This window comes from Notamacropus eugenii, chromosome 7, assembly GCF_028372415.1.
Source record: "Notamacropus eugenii isolate mMacEug1 chromosome 7, mMacEug1.pri_v2, whole genome shotgun sequence".
NCBI lineage: Eukaryota > Metazoa > Chordata > Mammalia > Diprotodontia > Macropodidae > Notamacropus > Notamacropus eugenii.
The window spans coordinates 68,827,936-68,850,678 of NC_092878.1; the positions used below are offsets into that span (position 1 = coordinate 68,827,936).

General features: G+C 36.5%; 1 pseudogene; it reads left to right on the forward strand.

The window, feature by feature from the left end:
* The first annotated feature begins 19,512 nt into the window (after positions 1 to 19,512).
* LOC140514302 (ER membrane protein complex subunit 3 pseudogene) lies at positions 19,513 to 20,429 on the forward strand (annotated as a pseudogene).
* The last annotated feature ends 2,314 nt before the right edge of the window (positions 20,430 to 22,743 follow it).

A 22,743-nucleotide genomic window follows, 5' to 3' on the forward strand; every position in this document is an offset into this window, starting at 1 on the left:
TTTCAGCTCTGGTCTTTTCATCAAGAATACTTGAAAATCCTCTATTTCATTGAAAGACCATTTTTTCCCCTGAAGTATTATACTCAGTTTTGCTGGGTAGGTGATTCTTGGTTTTAGTCCTAGTTCCTTTGACTTCTGGAATATACTGTTCCATGCCCTTCGATCCCTTAATGTAGAGGCTGCTAGATCTTGTGTTATCCTGATTGTATTTCCACAATACTTGAATTGTTTCTTTCTAGCTGCCTGCAGTATTTTCTCCTTGACCTGGGAACTCTGGAATTTGGCCACAATGTTCCTAGGAGTTTCTCTTTTTGGATCTCTTTCAGGCGGTGTTCTGTGGATTCCTTGAATATTTATTTTGCCCTCTGGTTCTAGAATCTCAGGGCAGTTTTCCTTGATAATTTCATGAAAGATGATGTCTAGGCTCTTCTTTTGATCATGGCTTTCAGGTAGTCCCATAATTTTTAAATTGTCTCTCCTGGATCTATTTTCCAGGTCTGTTGTTTTTCCAATGAGATATTTCACATTATCTTCCATTTTTCCATTCTTCTCTCTTTGTTCTGTGATTTCTTGGTTTTGCATAAAGTCATTAGCCTCCATCTGTGCCATTCTAATTTTGAAAGAACTATTTTCTTCAGTGAGCTTTTGAATCTCCTTTTCCATTTGGCTAATTCTGCTTTTGAAAGCATTCTTCTCCTCATTGGCTTTTTGAACCTCTTTTGCCAATTGAGTTAGGCTAGTTTTCAAGGTGTTAATTTCTTCAACATTTTTTTGGGTCTCCCTTAGCAGGGAGCTGATCTGCTGTTCATGCTTTGACTTCATGTCTCTCATTTCTCTTCCCAGCTTTTCCTCCACCTCTCTAACTTGATTTTCAAAATTCTTTTTGAGCTCTTCCATGGCCTGAGCCCATTGGGTGGGCTGGGACACAGAAGCCTTGATTTCTGTGTCTTTGCCTGATGGTAAGCATTGTTCTTCCTCATCAGAAAGGAAGGGAGGAAATGCCTGTTCGCCAAGAAAGTAACCTTCTATAGTCTTATTTCTTTTCCCTTTTCTGGGCATTTTCCCAGCCAGTGACTTGACCTCTGAATATTTTCCTCACACCCACCTCACCTCCTGATCCTCCCAGCCCGTGTTTGTGGTCTGAGATTCAAATGCTGCTTCCAGCCTCAGGGCTTTTGGCGGGGGCAGGGCTGCTATTCAGTATGAGATTATGTTCTGGTGCTGAGATCGGGGCAGGGCCACCTCTAAGGCTCAGTTCCCTCAGGGGGTTTATGCACAGACCTTCCACAATGGATTCAGGCTCCCGCCCGCTTGGGGAGCCCCTGTCTGCAGCCGCCTCTCAGCTTCTACCTCCCGGGGGGGGGGGGCTGTATTATGGGGGCACCCCACTCCCCTCTCGACCCGCCAAAGAGACTTTCTCACCCACCCCTGTCACCTGTGGGTGGAGGGACTTGTGCGGCCGCTGGAGATCCCGTCCCTGAAGCCTGCTCGGATCTGTTTCTCTCGGTGCCGCAGCCGTGGCCGCAGCAGGTCTGGGCTGGGCTTTGTGTCTGCAGCGCGACGGACCTTTTGGGAGAGGTTTGTAGATCCCTCTGTGGGTGGAGGGACCCGCGTGGCCGCTGGAGATCCTGTCTGTGAAGCCTGCTCGGATCTTTTCCTCTCGGTGCCGCGGCCGCGGCAGGGCTGCACTCAGCTCCCAGTCCCGGCGCCCAGTCCGCAGCGCGAAGGACCCCCCGCGAGAGGTTTGCAGGTCTCTCTGGAACAGAAATCTCCCTCGCTCCAGTGTTCCGTGGCCTCTGGGTGCGGAATTCGCCGTGAGTTACTTCCCTCTAGCCATTCTATGGGTTGTGGGTTCAGAGCTATGTGTATGTGCGTCTTTCTACTCCGCCATCTTAGCTCCGCCCCCTAGTCTTCTATTTTTTAAAATTTTTGTTTTTGTTTGCTAACTTCTTGGTTTAAGTCATAGTCATTCTTTCCCCTGGACTCACTTCTCTCTTTCAATGAATTATTTTGTTCAGTGAGCTTTTGCACCTTCTCCTCCATTTGGCTAATTCTGCTTTTTAAAACCTCCTTCTCCTCATTGCCTTTTTGGACCTCTTTTTTCCAGTTGAGTTAGCGTCTTTTTAAAGTTGCCATTTTCCTCAGAATTTTTTTTGGTTCTCTTTTAGCAAGCTGCTAACTTGATTTTTAAGGTCTTCTATTGCCTGAGCCAAGTTTAAGTCCCATTTGGAGGGAGGGCCCTTGACTTTCTCTCACAGTATGCCTTGTTCTTCCTCATCTGAAGGGATGGGAGGAGACACGTGTTCCCCAAGAAAGTAACCTTTTATGGTCTTATTTCTTTTTCCCACTTTTCTGGGCATTTTTCCAGCCAGTTACTTGACTTCTGAGTTTCCTCTCCACACCCACCTTGCCTCCAGATCAGCCCAACTATTGCTTAGGGGCTGAGATTCAAATGCTGCTTCCAAGCCTCAGGGCTTTCTGCCAGGGGCAGGACTTCTATTCAGTGTGAGATTAAGTTTAGATACTCAGGTGGGGGCAGGCGTGCCACACAGGGCTCAGTTCCCTCAGGGGGCTTATCAGGAGACCTTCAACAATGGATCCAAGCTAATGCCTGCTTTGGGAGCCCCTGTCTGCTGTTGCCTCCACTGCTGCCTCCCGAGGGGGCCTGAGACATGGGGACACCCCGCTCCCCTCTTGGCCATCCAAAAAGACCCTCTCACTGACCTTTTGCACTTGTGGGTGGAATGATCTGTGCTGCTTCTGGAGATTCTGTCCCTGAAACCTGGTAGGATCTGCTCTCTTCGGTGCTGTGGGTGCAAGGCAGGGCTGTGCCAAGTCCAGTGTGAGAGAGACCTTTTGCGTCAGTTTTTCAGGTCTCTCTGGAGCACAAATCTCCTCCACTCTGTTGTTCTGTGGCTTCTGCTGCTCCAGAATTTGTTGGGAGTTCTTTACAGGTGTTTTATGGGCTTTGGGTTAGGAACTAAAATATGTGTGTCTTTCTCCTCTGCCATCTTGTCTCCTCCCTTCAATTCCAATTATTTTGTTTGTTTTTTTAATTTTATTTTTATTTTTTAATGTTTAACAATCACTGACATACAATTGAGATTTTATCCCCCCCCACCTATCCCCCACTACCCCCCTCCCTCCTCGCGACTGCATACAATTCTGTATAGATTCTACATATACTTTCCTATTGAGTATATTTTCACTATAGTCATGCTATGTAGTCAGACTAAAATAAATGAAAGAAATCGTATAACAAATCCGAACATGATACACAAACACGTACACATACACAAACATGATCTGCTACATTTTGTGAGTGACTTCCACATTTCTTTCTCTGAGGGTGGAAGGCATTTTGCTTTGAGAACCACCTTTGGGATTTTTTTTTTTTATAAGAAGTTTTTGCGTTATTACAAAAATCCAAGTCTACCAGAAAAAACTCTCACACACTGTGGTCGTTGCTGTGCACAAAGTTCTCCTGGTTCTGCTCCTTTCACTCAGCATCAGGTCATATAAGTCCTCCCAGGCCTCTCTGAAGTCTTCTTGTTCATCATTTCTTATGGCACAATAGTACTCCATTACATTCATATACCATAATTTATTCAACCATTCCCCAATTGATGGACATCCCCTTGACTTCCAGTTTTTGGCAACTACATAGAGTGCTGCTATAAATATTTTTGTACATGTGGGACCCTTTCCCATTTTTCTGACTTCTTGGGGATATAGTCTTAGTAGCGATATTGCTGGGTCAAAGGGTATGCACATTTTTGTAGCCCTTTGGGCATAGTTCCAAATTGCTCTCCAGAATGGTTGGATGCACTCGCAGCTCCACCAACAATGAATTAGTGTTCCAACTCTCCCACATCCTCTCCAGCATTTATCATTTTCTTGTTCTGTCATGTTTGCCAATCTTACAGGTGTGATGTGGTACCTCAGAGTTGTTTTAATTTGCATCTCTCTAATCAATAGTGATTTAGAGCATTTTTTCATATGATTATAGATAGCTTTAATTTCTTCCTCTGAAAATTGCCTGTTCATATCCTTTGACCATTTATCAATTGGGGAATGACTTGTATGATTATACATTTGGGTCAGTTCTCTATATATTCTAGAAATGAGGCCTTTATCCCCGAGCTTAGCCGTAAAAATTCTTTCCCAATTAACTACATCCCTCCGGATTTTGGTTGCATTGGGTTTGGTTGTGCAAAAACTTCTCAGTTTAATGTAATCCAAATTATCCATTTTGCATTTCATAATGCTTTCTATCTCTCCTTTAGTAAAGAATTCTTCCCTTCTCCATAGATCTGATAAATACACTATTCCTTGCTTTTCCAGTTTATTCATGGTATCAATCTTTATACCTAAATCATGTACCCATTTGGACTTTATTCTTGTGTACGGTGTCAGGTATGGGTCTATGCCTAATTTCCGCCACACTGTTATCCAGTTTTCCCAGAAATTTTTGTCAAAGAATGAGTTCTTATCCCAGAAGCTGGGGTCCTTGGGTTTATCAAACAGAAGGTTGCTATATTCCTTGCCTACTGCATCTTGAGTGCCAAGTCTATTCCACTTGTCTACCTCTCCGTTTCTTAGGCAATACCAAGTGGTTTTGGTAATTGCTGCTTTATAGTACAGTTTGAGGTCTGGTAGTGCTAGGCCACCTTCCCAGGCATTTCTTTTCATTAGTCCCTTTGATATTCTGGACCTTTTGTTTTTCCAAATGAATTTTGATAGTATTTTATCCAGCTCTAGAAAGTAATTATCTGATAGTTTAATTGGTATGGCACTAAATAAGTATATTAATTTAGGTAGAATTGTCATTTTTATTATATTAGCACGGCCTACCCATGAGCAACTAATGTTTTTCCACTTACTTAAATCTGACTTTATTTGTGCAAAAAGTGTCTTGTAATTGTGTTCATATAATCCCTGGGTTTGTTTTGGCAGGTAGACTCCTAAGTATTTTATACTGTGTACCCTAGCTTTAAATGGAATTTCTCTTTCTATCTCTTGCTGTTGGACTTTGTTGCTAATATATAGGAACGCAGAAGATTTGTGTGGGTTTATTTTGTAACCTACAACTTTGCCAAAGTTGTTTATTAATTCAAGTAATTTTTTACTTGAATCTCTGGGATTCTCTAGGTAAATCATCATATCATCTGCAAAGAGTGATAACTTAGTTTCTTCTTCGGCTATTCTTATTCCTTTAATATCTTTATCTTGTCTAATTGCTACAGCTAACATTTCTGGTACCATATTGAATAATAGTGGTGATAAAGGACAACCTTGTTTCGCCCCTGATCTTATTGGGAATGCATCTAGCTTATCCCCATTGCATATAATGCTTGCTGAAGGTTTTAGATAGATACTGCTTATTATTTTATGGAAAGTTCCCTTTATTGCTACGTTCTCCAGTGCTTTTAGTAGGAATGGGTGTTGTATTTTGTCAAAAGCTTTTTCTGCATCTATTGAGATAAGCATGTGGTTTTTGTTAGCTTTGTTGTTGATGTGATCAATAATGCTAATAGTTTTCCTAATATTGAACCAGCCCTGCATTCCTGGTATGAATCCTTCCTGATCATAACATATTAATCTCATGATAAGATGCTGTATTCGTTTTGCTAAAATCTTATTTAAAATTTTTGCATCCATATTCATTAGGGAAATTGGTCTATGATTTTCTTTCTCTGTTTTGTCTCTTCCTGGTTTGGGTATCAAAACCATATTTTTATCATAGAAGGAATTTGGGAGGACTCCTTCTTCCCCAATTTTCAAAAATAGTGTATGTAGTATTGGAATTAACTGTTCTTTAAATGTTTGATAGAATTCACTTGTGAATCCATCTGGCCCTGGAGATTTTTTCCTAGGAAGTTCATTAATGGCTTGTTCAATTTCTTTTTCTGAAATGGGGTTGTTTAAGTATTCAACTTCCTCTTCTGTTAATCTGAGCAATTTGTATTTTTTAAAATATTCATCCATCTCATTTAGATGATCGAATCTGTGGGCATAAAGTTGGGCAAAGTAGTTTCTAATTATTGTTTTAATTTCCTCCTCATTGGAGGTGAGTTCACCCCTTTCATTTTTAATATTAGTAATTTGGTTTTCTTCTTTCTTTTTTTTAATCAGATTGACCAAAGGTTTATCAATTTTATTAGTTTTTTCATAAAACCAACTATTGGTTTTATTTATTAATTCAATAGTTTTCTTAATTTCAATTTTATTAATCTCCTCTTTGGTTTTCATTATTTCTAATTTGGTATTTACTTTGGGATTTTCAATTTGTTCTTTTTCTAGCTTTTTCAACTGCAAGCCTAAGTCATTGATCTCCTCTTTCTCTATTTTATTTATGTAAGCATTCAAAGATATAAAACTTCCCCTAATAACTGCTTTTGCAGTATCCCATAAGTTTTGGTATGTTGTCTCACTATTGTCATTCTCTTGAATGAAATTGTTGATTGTTTCTATGATTTCTTCTTTAACCCAACCCTTCTTTAGAATTAGATTATTTAGTTTCCAATTGATTTTTGGTTTCTCTTTCCATGGCCTTTTATTACATGTAATTTTTAATGCATTATGATCTGAAAAGGATGCATTGATTATCTCTACCTTTCTGCACTGGATTGTGAGATTTTTATGTCCTAGTACTTGGTCAATTTTTGTAAATGTTCCATGTACCACTGAGAAAAAGGTATATTCCTTTCTGTTCCCATTTAATTTTCTCCAAAGATCTATCATATCTACCTTATCCAGAGTTTTATTTAACTCCTTAACCTCTTTCTTGTTTATTTCAAGGTTAGATTTATCGAGTTCAGAGAGGGGGAGGTTGAGGTCCCCCACTAGTATAGTTTTGCTGTCAATTTCTTCCTTCAACTCCCCCAACCTCTCCTCTAAGTATTTGGATGCTATACCACTTGGAGTATACATGTTTAGTAATGATATTGCTTCATTGTCTATGGTGCATTTTAACAGGATATAGTTTCCATCCTTATCCCTTTTGATTAGATCTATTTCTGCTTTTGCTTTGTCTGAGATTAGGATTGCTACTCCTGCCTTTCTTACATGAACTGAGGCACAATATATTCTGCTCCATCCTTTTTCCCTTTATCCTATGTGTATCCCCCCGTTTCAAATGTGTTTCTTGTAAGCAGCATATTGTTGGATTATGACTTTTAATCCATTCTGCTATCCGTCTCCGTTTTATGGGAGAGTTCATTCCATTCACATTCACAGTTATGATTACAATCTGCGTATTTCCCTCCAACCTCTTTCCCACCATTTGTGCTTTTAGCTCTCTGGTCTCCCTTCCCCTCCTCAATAGTATTCACTTTTCACCACCTCCTCCTTCAGCCTTCCCCTCCTTCTTTTAGCCCCCCTCCCTTTTACTCCCCTTTACTCTTATTGCTTCTTTCCTCCCTTTTAGCCACCCTCCCCTTTCTTCCCCCTTCCCCTCCTACTACCTATAGAGCTAGTTAGGATTATCTACTTAAGATTATTGTTCCCTCCTTTGAACAAATCAGATGAGAGTACCTCTCAAACAGTGCTCATCTCCCTCCCCTCCTTCCCTCTACTATAGTTTTGTACTCCTTCCTGTGATATAAGTTGCCATTTTCTTAAGTGAACTTTTGTACTTCCTTTTGCATTTGCCCAATTCTGTTTTGTAAGGAGTTATCTTCATTGAATCTTTCAAATTGAATCCCTTTCAATTTGGCCTATTCTGATTTTAACGAACTTTTTATTTTCCTTCAGTAAAAGTTTGTGCCTCCTTTATCATCCAGCCAATTCTGTTTTTTAAAGTATTATTTATTCAGCATTTTTGTGATCCTTTTACCGAGTTGTCAATGATATATTAATAGTTTTCTTGCAAGTTACTTTTTAAAATTTTTCCTGTACCACACGTATCTCTTTAATCCTTCTAGGCATTCTGGAGAGCAGTTTGGAACTATGTTCAAAGGTCAATAAAAATGTTCATTCCCTTTGATTCAGCAATAATACTACTAGGTTTGTATCTCAAAGAGATCCAAAAAAAGAAATAGGAACCAGTTATTCAAAAATATTTATGGCAGCTCTTTGCACGGTGGCAAAGAATTTGAAACTGAAGCAATGGATCATTGAGGAATAACTAAATAATTTGTGGTGTACAAATATAATGTAATGTTATTGTTTATATGAAATGATGAGCAGGTGGATTTTAGAAAGTCCTAGAAAGATTTGCCTGAACTGACATTCAGTGAAGTGAGAAGAACCAGGAGAGCATTGTACACAATAACAGCTGACGACCAACTTTGATATATTTAGTGCATCTCAGCAAAACAAAATGATCTAAGTAAGATAAACCCAAAAGGCTCATGATGGAAAATACTATCTACATCCCCAGAAAGAACTATGATCTCTGAATGCAAATTAAAACATGTCATTTTTTGGGGCAGGGTGGGTTGCTATTTTCAGAGCTATTCCTGGGGTCTGCAAATTCCATGTACTTCCCAGATAATGTGATCTGAGAAGTGTAGTTCCTTCTCTCCTAGTCAGAATTTTGATCTTTATACTGCTTTACTACAGACACAAGTGCTGATACTTCTCTACACTTCAGAATTGGAAGCAAGGCCCCTCTCACTTGTGACCAACCACAACAGTTCTCTCTGCTCTATAAATCTAACCCAGAACTGTGTACAAGCAATGAATTCCCAATCAGAGATAGCTGGATGTATATTTATACATTTATGTATCTATATCTATCTATCCATATGTACATGTATATATATGAATATATATTTATGTATATGTGTATAAGCACATGTATATATAAATATCTGCATACATTGATGCATTCTATATCTAGATGTAAATGTAGATAGGTATATATATATATATATGTAGCTATAAATCTATTTATATAGATATAGATTGAAATACACGAATCTATATAGATATATATGTACACACATACACATATACATGCACATATGCATGATTGTATATGTATATGTGTGTATGCATGTATGTGTGTATGCATATACCCATATATGCACATACATGTACATTAATACATATGTGGGTATGTATATGAACATAAGTGTGAATGTGGATATGCATATATGTGTGTGCAAATATATATGTATATGTATATATGTATGTGTATATTTAAGTGTATGTGTCCATGTGTGCATATATGCATATGTATATGCATATGCACATGTAAATGAAAAAGAGAACATACCTCTATCTATGTCTATCTTTCAATCCATGTGGATATATACACTTACACATATTCATGTGCATATTTATATTATACATGTGCACATATCTATATTTATATATATATATCTTTATATATATCTATATCTACCTATCTATAGCTCTATCTATCCATGTGTAGCTATTTATATCAAGATAGATAAATAGATAGAGATATGCACATATATCATATACATATATGCACATATATGTGCACACATATATTTATATGCATATATACCATGTGCACATACATACACACGTGCATATATAAGCACATGCATCTTTACATGCATGTGTATGTGTGCATACATGTACATATACACTTACATGTAGACATACACACATGTGTATATCTACATGTATATCCATATATCTGTATTAATATCTGCATATATACAAATATATACACATATGTGTGTATGTGCATGTATATCTCTGTATATGAGTATACTTATGGAAATATGTACATCTGTGTATAAGTATATACACATATATACATATATTTATATACACACATAGATATAGGTAGAGACATATAGATATATCTCTATAGATCTGTATGTACATATCTATGTCTATGTCTATCTGTCTATATGTATATGCATATTTCTGTTTATGTGTGTGCACATATATATTTGTGTATTTGGCTTAATTCAGGTATACTGTATGTGTGAAATTCTCCAATTTGCTATTCTAGAAACCTTCTCAAGAGAAGAAAATTTAGTTATTCCAGCAGTCACTGGTATTGATGAAACCACACTGATTCTAATTGATCACCACTTCCTTTTGTTCGAAAGGATAAAATATCAATGATATCTTCTAGAATATTGCTGGAAATTAGCAATCAAGCCCACAACAGTCTAAACTAATAGTCTAAATAATCTACAGTCTTTTAAAAAAATATTTCCCTATATATAATTCATATTTTTTCTTTATACAATCAGATAACAATTTTTTTGACTATATCTCCACAATTTTTCTCACGTTTATCCCCTTATGTACAAAGGGCCATCATGATACTTTATCACCTTTCACCAAAACTTTCTAAGTGTTTCTACTCTCATCAATCCACCCTCCACAGAATTAAAAAATAAATAGCACTTAGACCCTGGTCTTAATGCGTCAGTTCTATTCACACACACACACACACACACACACACACACACACACACACACACAATTCTCCCTTTATCATCAAATGCAGACTCATCATCAATCTATTCCCTATCCATCTGTCTAGATTTGCTTTACATATAGTTTCACATTCTATGTTCCAATCAAAATGAACTGTCTTATGTAGCCTGAATTTAATATCCAATTTCTTTAATATCTATTAATAGGCTTACCACCATGCCCATGTAACCATCAGACACTGCAGTGGACAACAGAATTCAGCATATAAGTTTTTCTGTTAAGCAAAGGGAAAGTATTTGTTGTTTGTTTTTTTCTCAGATCACATCTGTCTCTTCCCATTGGGCCAGCATCAGTCAGTATTATATGCCATCTATCCAGCACAGTTGTTGCACTGGATGATTAAATATTTTTAAGAGTGCTTTAAACTAAGATAATTTCATAAAATTTTCATCATGAATTAATCTGGATTATGATTTTTCTTTAATAAAACATAACAAGTCACCAAGAGCAAATACCAAGGAATGGAGAGGTCACAACTTGCAGTAGAGTAAGCTGAAATGTTTTGTCTTAGAAGTGAGATATGCAATGCTTTATGTACATGTGTTACATTTTTTTTATATCCACAAACTGCTTTAGTCACCATGCTTTGTAAATTTTTTTCCAAAGATCTCATACTCATATTACTATGTATGTTCACATAATTATGAGTCATACACATATATGGATATGTATATGAGGTACGTATACTCACATAATTATGTATTATCCTGCATATTATATTCTACATGCTATTTCTTTCACAAATAATTGTCTCCATATTCTACTTAGCCATCAGTGGAAACTGTGTAGACAACCCTCTGTAACAGTGGTCTCCATTAAAGTAATTCTCATTATAGAGCAATGAACAAGGACTATTCTAGCAATTTAGGTACCTAGCACTAGATCACTGTTTTGGATACACTTTTGAAGTGTGACATTTTAATTCCTCTGTAAAATTAGACATTTGGTTGCCTTTTCTATCAAAACAGCTTTCTACTGTGAATAAGCTGGACAATTCAAAGATCAATAAAGAAGGAATACTTAAATTAACAAGAAATTAAATGTTTTGGAGTTTTACCTGAGAAAAATATTAAACTAAAATATTAAAGTACTTCTTCAAGCTCTCTGTGGTTTGCTAGCTCTATGATATACATTATTTGATACTTTCCTTATAAAACATCAGTATGATGCCCATAGCAGCCACTATGAGTATACATGCTTATATCCAGGGTAAATTTTTAATATACAAATAACTTTCTTTCTCAAAGATGAAACCAAGATATTTATTCAGATACCAGAAAGTACCAGATACCAAATCCACCATAGTAAGAAAGAAATTTACACACACCACCAATCCAGAGAGCAATGCCATCCCTATGCATTCCCTCTGTTAGGCCTCCCCACAAACAAGCTCCCCTAGGCAAAATTCCTCCCACTCTCATTCATGTTAGCTGCTCTGCCTCAGCTCTGCCTTGCTCTCTCCCAGTTCTGCCTCATTCTCACCCCCTATTCCACACTTCCTTCTCCATCCATTGAGCAAGCTCCTCCTCCCGTCAGTACATCTTATGATACCTAGTGGTATATCAAATTCTGTAAGTTCTATTATTTTCATTGGGTAGCACAGATTTTGATATGAAACTATTCATATTAGTGGTTATAACATTATATTATTTTAATTGCTGTACTTAGCAATTTATCTGTGTTTACTTGTACATTGTGAGAAGTTGCTGGAGTTACATAGCATAATGAGGATAAAGACATAGCCAAAGGTTCTAGGGATAGAATACACATGAATATATAATGAATGCGCATACATATAAATGTACACACATGAATATATTTTCATATGGTATATACACATGCATTATATACACACATACACTGCACATATAAGATATATGTAAATGAATATATATATGCAAATGTCTAGATAGAAAAATGATAAATATTCCTTTCAAGATATTAGAAACAAAATGGGTGCCTATTAATTTGGAAATAATTGAATAAATTACGTCATTTAAATATAATAAAATATTATTGTGTTCAAGAAAATTAAGTTAGAGAAATTGAGAGATTTTCGTAATAGATGCAGAGCATAAGGAAGAGAAACAGGAGGAAAATCTTCCAAACAACAATGTAAAGGAAAACAGCAACGAAAGACCTAAGGCCTTTGATCAATGTAGTCATTGAGCAATAACTACAGAAGACTAACTGTAGAACATGTCTCCTGACATTCTACAAACAAGTGATGAAGTGGAAGTGAAGGAGAAGGCATACATCTTCAGTTCATTTGTCTTACTTCACTATATATATGAGTTACAAGGAATGGTTTTATTATAGTTTTGGGAGGGAGACAGTGTTTTATACCCACAAACACGTGTATATATGGACTACATAATTACACACACATTTACACACATACATATATACACACATATATGATTATATTGTTGCATAATATTAGAGATCTATATATCCATTGTGTGTATGTATGTATGTATATATGGATATATAATGTTATATATCATAAATGTATCATATGCAATAAATGTTATATGTAACAAATATAATAAATTATAAATATAGAATACATGTGTATATAGGTTGGTGCATACGCACATGTATATATATTTAAATTAAAATAAAGCCTTTTAAATGTTACCTGAATATAATAACAAAATATTTTTCTGTCTTTACTAGCAACATAATTCCAATGAAGAAGAAAATTCCACTGAAGATCAAACATAACAATTGTAGTACATGAGTGGTATTTTTTATCTTGTGACAGTTATGCCAACAAGAAAAAAAATCTTTGGATATTATTGTCCTTATGTATGACTGCTGTTAACTAACATTCTCATCTAAATTTTTAGTTCATGAGTACTTCAAAGATATGTTATATTGTATTATTATTATCTTACTGTTGTTTTTCATTCAAAAGTTTTGAACTTTTTTTAATAAATGGTTTGCATGGTCATGTGGCCATTGTCTCAGTACTAATTTTCCTGAAACCATATTTGGGAAAGCAAAGATCTTTTCTTTCCATGTACTTATTTGTTTTAAATGATACGATTTATAAAAAAGAAAAATTTAGATAATATTCATTTAGAATTTGATGTAAGACAGAAGTCTCAAATGCTGCTGGCCACAGCAAATTGCTGACTCTCCTGAGTGCCTCTACAGTTGCATGATAATACAATTGGTAAATGTTTAACAAAATAAATAAAATACAACAAATTATCAGAGTAAAGGAACCTGTGTCCTGGAGGCCACATGTGGCCCTGTAGGTAATCTAGTGCATCCCTATGACTGAATCCAAACGTCAGAGAACAAATCTGCTTAAATCTTAAAAAGATTTGTTCTGTAAAACGTGAACTCAGGGGGCAGAACCAAGATGGCAGAACAAAAAGACAGACCTTTAGAAACTCCCACACATAGCCCATAAAATTCCTATAAAAATGACTCTAAACAAATTCTAGAGCAGCAGAAACCACAAATGACAGAGTGAAAGAGATTTTCAGCCCAAGACAGCCTGGAAGGCTGACAGGAAAGGTCGATCACTTTAGGCACAGAATGGAGCACAGCTCATTGGGGCCCGCAGGGTGCGACAGGGACAGGAACCAGAACACACTTCAGGGAGCCCCCAGTAGCAGTAGTTTACACACTGCTGAATGCGCAAATACCAAAGACAGCTTCAGAGGTCGGTGAGAAAGTCTTTTCATCTAGGTGAGAAGAGAACATGGTCTGGCCCCAACAGCAGCAACCACTGCAGCAGTAGTGTCCACTTTTGGAACCTTCTGCCTAAAGTCTCTGGAGGAACTGAGCAGTTGATCTTATTCTCAACTCTTAGCCCCTCACTGGGTTGAGGAGGAACTTTGGCAATGAAGTTGGAGACAGTTGTGGAGAGGAAATTGTACTCCCAGATTCTGGACAGAAAATTTTGATTGCTCCCAGATCAGTGCACCGGCCAGGAGAGGAATAAACACCTGTCTCCTAATTGTGCCGCCTTGGAGGAACTGAGAACTTACAGCTTCCAATAGCATATCCTCCTCTTGACAAAGGACTCAAAAGTCAAGCAAATGGCTAGGAAAATACCCCAAAAAGGAAAAAAAATTTGATTGTAGAAGGTTACTTTCTTGGTGAACAGGTATTTTCTTCCTTTTGGATGAGGAAGGACAAAGCATAACATCAGAGGAAATCAAGTTTTCTGCATCCAAAACCTCCAAAATAAATATGCAATATTCTCAGGCAATGGAAGAGTTCAAAAAGGATATTGAAAATCAAGTAAGAGAGGTGGAGAAAAAAATTGGGAAGAAAATGAGAGCAATGCAAGAAAATCATGAAAAGCGAAATACTGAGGAAGATAACACCTTTAAAAATAGGCTGACTCAACTGGCAAAAGAGGTCCAAAAAGCCAGTGTGGAAAAGAATATTTTAAAAAGCTGAAGTAGCTAAATGAAAAAGGAAGTTCAAAATCTCACAAAGGAAATAGTTCTTTAAAAATTAGAGTGGAGCAGGTGGAAGCTCATGGCTTTATGAGAAACCAATGAATTACAAAACAAAATAAAAAGAATGAAAAAATAGAAGACAATGTGAAATATCTCATTGGACAAACAACTGGCCTTGGAAATAGATCCAGGAGAAACAATTTAAAAATTAAGGGACTATCTGAAAACCATGATCAAAAAAAGAGACTAGACATCATCTTTCATGAAATTATCAAGGAAAACTGTCCTGATATTCAAGAACCAGGGGGCAAAATAAATATTGAGAGAATCCACTGATCACCTCCTGAAAGAGATCCGAAAAGAGAAACTCCTAGGAATATAGAAGCCAAATTTCAGAGTTCCCAGGACAAGAAGAAAATATTGCAAGCAGCTGGAAAGGAACAATTCCAGGATTGTAGATATAGAATCAGGATAACAAAAGATCTAGTAACTTCTACATTAAGGGATTGAAGGACTTGGAATATGATATTCCAGAATTCAAAGGAGCTAGGATTAAAAGTAAACATCACCTACCCAGCAAAACTGATTATAATACTTCAGAGGAAAAATGATCATTCAGTGAAATAGAGGACTTTCAAGCATTCTTGATGAAAATAACAGAACTGAATAGGAAATTTGACTTTCAAACACAAAAATCAAGAAAAGCCTGAAAAGGTAAAAAAGAAAGACAAATCGTAAGGAACTTTCTAAAGTTGAACTGTTTACATTCCTACATAGAAAGATAATGTCTGTAACTCTTGAGACTTCTCTCATTATTTGGTTAGTTGGAGGGATTATACACACACACATGTGTGTATATATATATATATATATATATATATATATATATATATATATATATATATATATATATATATATATATATATATACACACACACATATATATGTGTGTGTGTGTGCATATGTATATGTATATATATGCACACACATATATACATATATACATACATATATACATACATACATACATGAATACATATATAGACAGAGAGCACAGGGTGAGTTGAATAAGAAGGGATAATATCTAAAAAAATAAAATTAAGGGGTGAGAGAGGAATGTAATTGGAGGAGAAAGGGAAAAATGGAATGGAGCAAAATTTTCTCTCATAAAAGAGGCAAGGAAAAGCATTGTCAATGGAGTAGAAAAGGGAGGGGAAGGGGACAAATGCAGTGGGTAGATGGCTGAAGGGAGGGCAAATGGAAGGAGTGAGAAATTGGAAGTAAACTCTTTAGGGAAGGGAGAAGGTCAAAACAGAATAGAACAAATGAGGGGCAGGAGACAATGGAGGGAAATATAGTTAGTCTTACACAACATGACTATTATGGAACTATTTTGCAGAACTACACATATATAGCCTATATTGAATAGCTTGCCTTCTCAGTGAGGATGGGGGGAGGGAAGTTTTAGGAAAATTTTTAGGAAAGAATGCTGAGAATTGTTTTTACATAGAACCGGAAATAAGAAATACATATAATGGAGTATAGAAGTGTATCTTTCTGTACAAGAAAATAGAGAAGATAGGGATAAGGGACCGGAGGGGTATGATAGAAGGGAGGGCATATTGAGGGAAGGGGCAATCAGAATGCAAGGTGTTATGGGGTGTGGGGAGGGGAGGGATGGGGAAAAAAATTTAGAATTCAAAGCTTTATGGAAATGAATGCTGAAAACTAAAAATAAATAAATAAACATTAAATAGAAAAAACTTGGACTCAATCAAAAGGCCACATCCAAGGACCTAGAAGGCCACATGTGGCCTTAAGACTGCAGGTTCCCCACTCTGGTATAGATAATATAAATTTATGATTTTCTAAGTTGCTGTGCAAGCCTCAAAGACTTATTTCCATTTCAGCTTGACATCATCAAACTAAGCATTCCCTACCAAATTACTTTTTTAATTTACTAAGTACAGTTTTTTTGAAATGCATATTTCTCTCAGAAACCATATTCAGATTTCCTAACAGTACTACATAGTGCCTAAAAATCCCTCAATATCATTCTTTGATTCAACACATTTTTAGTCATTTGGCTTCTGGACACTTTATGATACAATAAATATACACCTACAATTTGACAGTGTTATTTGGGGGAGGGGAATGGAGGGGTTAGTTATGTTACTCTAGAATGTAGATTTGGTATAGCTTACAAGTGTTATACTGCAATGTTACTTCTACACTCATCAGACTAGCACATAGAATGGGAAAAACACACACACGCACACTTAGACGCAAAACACAACTTAGATTCGGAGAATGAATTATTACTTCTGTGAACAGCCTGAACTTGTATACCCTCTTCTGCAGAGCATTTTTCACTGGTAATGAGATTTATTTTTTGCATTGCAGTTCATTTTTCACAAGATCCAATTGCCCTTTTTAAGGATATAAATGACTTAAGCTGATGTTTTTGTCTAAAGGAAATAGCCCTATTCTTTGCACTCATTCTATTTTTGTTAGATACCACCCACAACCAGAGCTCTGTATGAAAAAAAGCATTTGCTCTGCTGGCAGAAATGTTGGTGAATGTGATATTCTTCCTTACATTTTTTTCCTATGGCCAAAAATTCACTTTTCCAGTTACAAGAATTGTCCTCTAACTAAAAAAAAAATTTGTTCAAAGTTCAGAAATTAAGTCAATATGGTTTATGAGAGAAAGTTTCTTTAAGGGACCCAATGTTCCAAAAGAATGAATTGTACATTTTATTAAAAGCCAATTCAGCCACTTTATAACATAGAAACACATAAAGCTTTAGATAGTTCCAAATTCTCACTCAAACAGATAGTTTTTCTTGTGTTTCCTGTTCTCTGCTTTTTTTCTTCTCTGTTTCACCCTTGTGAAGCATGGTGGAGTTGAGAATTGAATAACATTCTGGGATTGTAAATGCAGAGGGACAGACATTTCTTCTGAATGTATAAATTCCAACCTGTCTGTCAATTCAGAAAATCCTATTATGTTTGCTTCCTGAATATGCTATGTTCATTACTGTAACAGAAATTCTTAGATGCTACTTTCCTTTCTTTCATATTCCCAAATTATTGCCTTCAGATCTACTTCAACTCTTGCAGCAAGGGAGGGAGGGGAGAAGTACACTTCTCTCATATTAGAACAAAGAAAAAAATAGCTTTCCTTTTTACATTCAATTTCTATTCTCCATTTTTTATTATCTCACAAAACGATTACTCTTATGGCTTTTCTGAGCCGTCTTTCCCTTTTGTAAAGCAGAGGTGAAACCTAATTAAAGAAGTCTATATAAAACTATTGATTCAGTATCTTCTTAATTGATATTGCTGACAGTATCAAGGAAACCTTCATTCACTTGAATTCTCTAAGATATCTTTGACAAGGTTAAAAGTCTCTCTGCTCAGTGAAGGGGTCATTGTTTAATAAAATACAGTTTGTGAGTATGATTTTTTTGTATTTTTGTATTCCTCTCTGTATATCTATTTTTGTATTTTCTGTCTGTATATCTGTCTCTAGCTCTTTCTGTTTCTCAGTGTAACTGTCTCACTTTTACTTTTGCTCTAGTATCAAAGCACTTACACTTTTACTTCCAAACTGCATTACCAACTACTATTCCTCTATATCAACTTTGTCCTGATTAATCTGGTGACAAAATATAGAAGAAAGTTTGCTTAATTTCAAAGCAAAGCAATTGGGCTCAAATTGTGACTGTGGTCAAAATTGGTTGACTATGAGCAAGATACTCAACTTTTTAAAGTTGTTGATGTCTTCATCAATCCAGATGGTATAAGAATACTTGTAGACAATGAAGCAATATCATTACTAAACATGTATGCTCCAAGTGGTATAGCATCCAGATTCTTAGAGGAGAGGTTGGGGGAGTTGAAGGAAGAAACTGACAGTAAAACTATACTAGTGGGGGACCTCAACCTTCCCCTCTCTGAACTCGATAAATCTAACCTCAAAATGAACAAGAAAGAGGTTAAGGAGGTAAATAAAACTCTGGATAAGGTAGATATGATAGATCTTTGGAGAAAATTGAATGGGAATAGAAAGGAATATACCTTTTTTTCAGCGGTACATGGAACATTTACAAAAATTGACCATGTACTAGGACATAAAAATCTCACAATCCAGTGCAGAAAGGTAGAGATAATCAATGCATCCTTTTCAGATCATAATGCATTAAAAATTACATGTAATAAAAGGCCATGGAAAGATAAACCAAAAATCAATTGGAAACTAAATAATCTAATTCTAAAGAAGGACTGGGTTAAAGAAGAAATCATAGAAACAATCAACAATTTCATTCAAGAGAATGACAATAATGAGACAACATACCAAATCTTATGGGATACTGCAAAAGCAGTTATTAGGGGAAGTTTTATATCTTTGAATGCTTACATAGATAAAATAGAGAAAGAGGAGATCAATGACTTGGGCTTGCAGTTGAAAAAGCTAGAAAAAGGACTCCGAGGCGAGGAAAGGGTAGGAGAGAGGGCCGGCGGAAGGAGCCGGGGGAGGTGAGGGGGCCGAGTGGCGGTCCCAGTTGCTCGCCCCTAAGTTCCTTGCGGGGAAGGAGGCTCAGAGGCGGCGGTGTCCCCTGCGGGCCTCCCTCCCCATCCGCCATGGCGGAGCCGTAGCTGCTGCTGGACTCCAACATCCGCCTCTGGGTGGTCCTGCCCCTCGTCTTCATCACCTTTTTCATGGGCATGATCCGCCACTACGTGTCCATCCTGCTGCAGAGCGGCAAGAAGCTCACGCAGGAGCAGGTGTCGGACAGTCAAGTCTTAATTCGAAGTAGAGTCCTCAGGGAAAATGGAAAATACATTCCCAAACAGTCTTTCTTGACACGAAAGTATTATTTCAACAATCCTGAGGATGGGTTTTTCAAAAAAAACAAAGAGGAAGGTAGTGCCTCCATCTCCTATGACAGATCCTACCATGCTTACAGACATGATGAAAGGAAATGTAACAAATGTACTTCCTATGATTCTTATTGGTGGATGGATCAATATGACTTTGTCGGGATTTGTAACAACCAAGGTCCCATTTCCTCTGACCCTCCAATTTAAACCCATGCTACAGCAAGGAATTGAATTGCTCACTTTAGATGCATCCTGGGTGACTTCTGCATCCTGGTACTTCCTCAATGTGTCTGGACTTCGAAGCATTTATTCACTGATTCTAGGCCAAGACAATGCTGCAGACCAGTCTCGAGTAATGTAGGAGCAGATGACAGGGGCAGCAATGGCCATGCCTGTAGACACCAACAAAGCTTTTAAGACCAAATAGGAAGCTTTGGAGCTCACTGACCATCAGTGGGGCTGGATGATGTTGAAGAAGAGCTCATGGCCCAGGTTCTCCACTTTGAAGGCATGTTCAAAAAGGAGCTACAGACATCCCTTTTCTGAAGACTCCGGAGCTGATTAAACCAATACTGGCATGTCCAGCACACTGCTGGGGGCTCAAAGAAGTCATAAGAGTTTTTTTGTTTTTGTTTGAAAAGCTCAGAATAAAGAGGAGCTTGGACTGTCCACCTAAAAAAAAAAAGAAAAAGCTAGAAAAAGAACAAATTGAAAATCGCCAAGTAAATACCAAATAAGAAATACTGAAAACCAAAGGAGAGATTAATAAAATTGAAATTAAGAAAACTATTGAATTAATAAATAAAACCAATAGTTGGTTTTATGAAAAAACTAATAAAATTAATAAACCTTTGGTCAATTTGATTAAAAAAAAGAAAGAAGAAAATCAAATTACTAAAATTAAAAATGAAAGGGGTGAACTCACCTTCAATGAGGAGGAAATTAAAACAATAATTAGAAATTACTTTGCCCAACTTTTTATGCCCACAAATTCGATAATCTAAATGACATGGATGAATATTTTAAAAAATACAAATTGCCCAGATTGACAGAAGAAGAAGTTGAACACCTAAACAGCCCCATCTCAGAAAAAGAAATTGAACAAGCCATCAATGAACTCCCTAGGAAAAAATCTCCAGGGCCAGGTGGATTCACAAGTGAATTCTATCAAACATTTAAAGAACAGTTAATTGCAATACTATATAGACTATTTTTGAAAATTGGGGAAGAAGGAGTCCTCCCAAATTCTTTCTATGATACAAATATGGTTTTGATACCCAAACTAGGAAGAGACAAAACAGAGAAAGAAAATTACAGACCAATTTCCCTAATGAATACAGATGCAAAAATTTTAAATAAGATTTTAGGAATATGAATACAGCATCTTATCACAAGATTAATACATTATGATCAGGTAGGATTCATACCAGGAATGCAGGGCTGGTTCAATATTAGGAAAACTATTAGCATTATTGATAACATCAACAACAAAGCTAACAAAAACCACGTTATTATCTCAACAGATGCAGAAAAAGCTTTTGACAAAATACAACACCCATTCCTATTAAAAGCACTGGAGAACATAGGAATAAAGGGATGTTTCCATAAAATAATAAGCACTACCTATCTAAAACCTTCAGCAAGCATTATATGCAATGGGGATAAGCTAGATGCGTTCCCACTAAGATCAGGGGTGGAACAAGGATGTCCATTACCACCACTATTATTCAATATAGTACTAGCAATGTTAGCTGTAGCAATTAGACATCATAAAGATATTAAAGGAATAAGAATAGCCAAAGAAGAAACTAAGTTATCACTCTTTGCAGATGATATGATGATTTACTTAGAGAATCCCAGAGATTCAAGTAAAAAATTACTTGAAATAATAAACAACTTTGGTAAAGTTGCAGGTTACAAAATAAACCCACACAAATCTTCTGCATTCCTATATATTAGCAACAAAGTCCAACAGCAAGAGATAGAAAGAGAAATCCCATTTAAAGCTAGGGTAGACAGTCTAAAATACTTAGGAGTTTACCTGCCAAAACAAACCCAGGGATTATATGAACACAATTACAAGACACTTTTTGCACGAATAAAGTCAAATTTAAGTAAGTGGAAAAACATTAGTTGCTCATGGGTAGGCTATGCTAATATAATAAAAATGACAATTCTACCTAAATTAATTTGCTTATTTAGTGTCATACCAATTAAACTACCAGACAATTATTTTCTAGAGCTGGATAAAATAATATCAAAATTCATTTGGAAGAACAAAAGGTCCAGAATATCAAAGGGACTAATGAAAAGAAATGCTTGGGAAGGTGGCCTAGCACTACCAGACCTCAAATTGTACTATAAAGCAGCAATTACCAAAACCACTTGGTATTGCCTAAGAAACAGAGAGGTAGACAAGTGGAATAGACTTGGCACTCCAGACACAGTAGGCAAGGAATATAGCAACCTCCTGTTTGATAAACCCAAGGACCCCAGCTTCTGGGAAAAGAACTCACTGTTTGACAAAAATTTCTGGTAAAACTGAATAACAGTGTGGTGGAAATTAGGCATAGACCCATGCCTGACACCGTACACAAGAATAAAGTCCAAATGGGTACATGATTTAGGTATAAAGACTGACACCATGAATAAATTGGAGAAGCAAGGAATAGTGTATTTATCAGATTTATGGAGAAGGGAAGAATTTTTTACTAAAGAAGAGATAGAAAGCATTATGAAACGCAAAATGGATAATTTTGATTACATTAAACAGAGAAGTTTTTGCAGAACCAAACCCAATGCAACCAAAATCCAGAGGGATGTAGTAAATTGCGAAAGAATTTTTACAGCTAAGCTCGGGGATAAAGGCCTCATTTCTAGAATATATAGAGAACTGACTCAAATGTATAATCATACAAGTCATTCCCCAATTGATAAATGGTCAAAGGATATGCACAGGCAATTTTCAGAGGAAGAAATTAAAGCTATCTA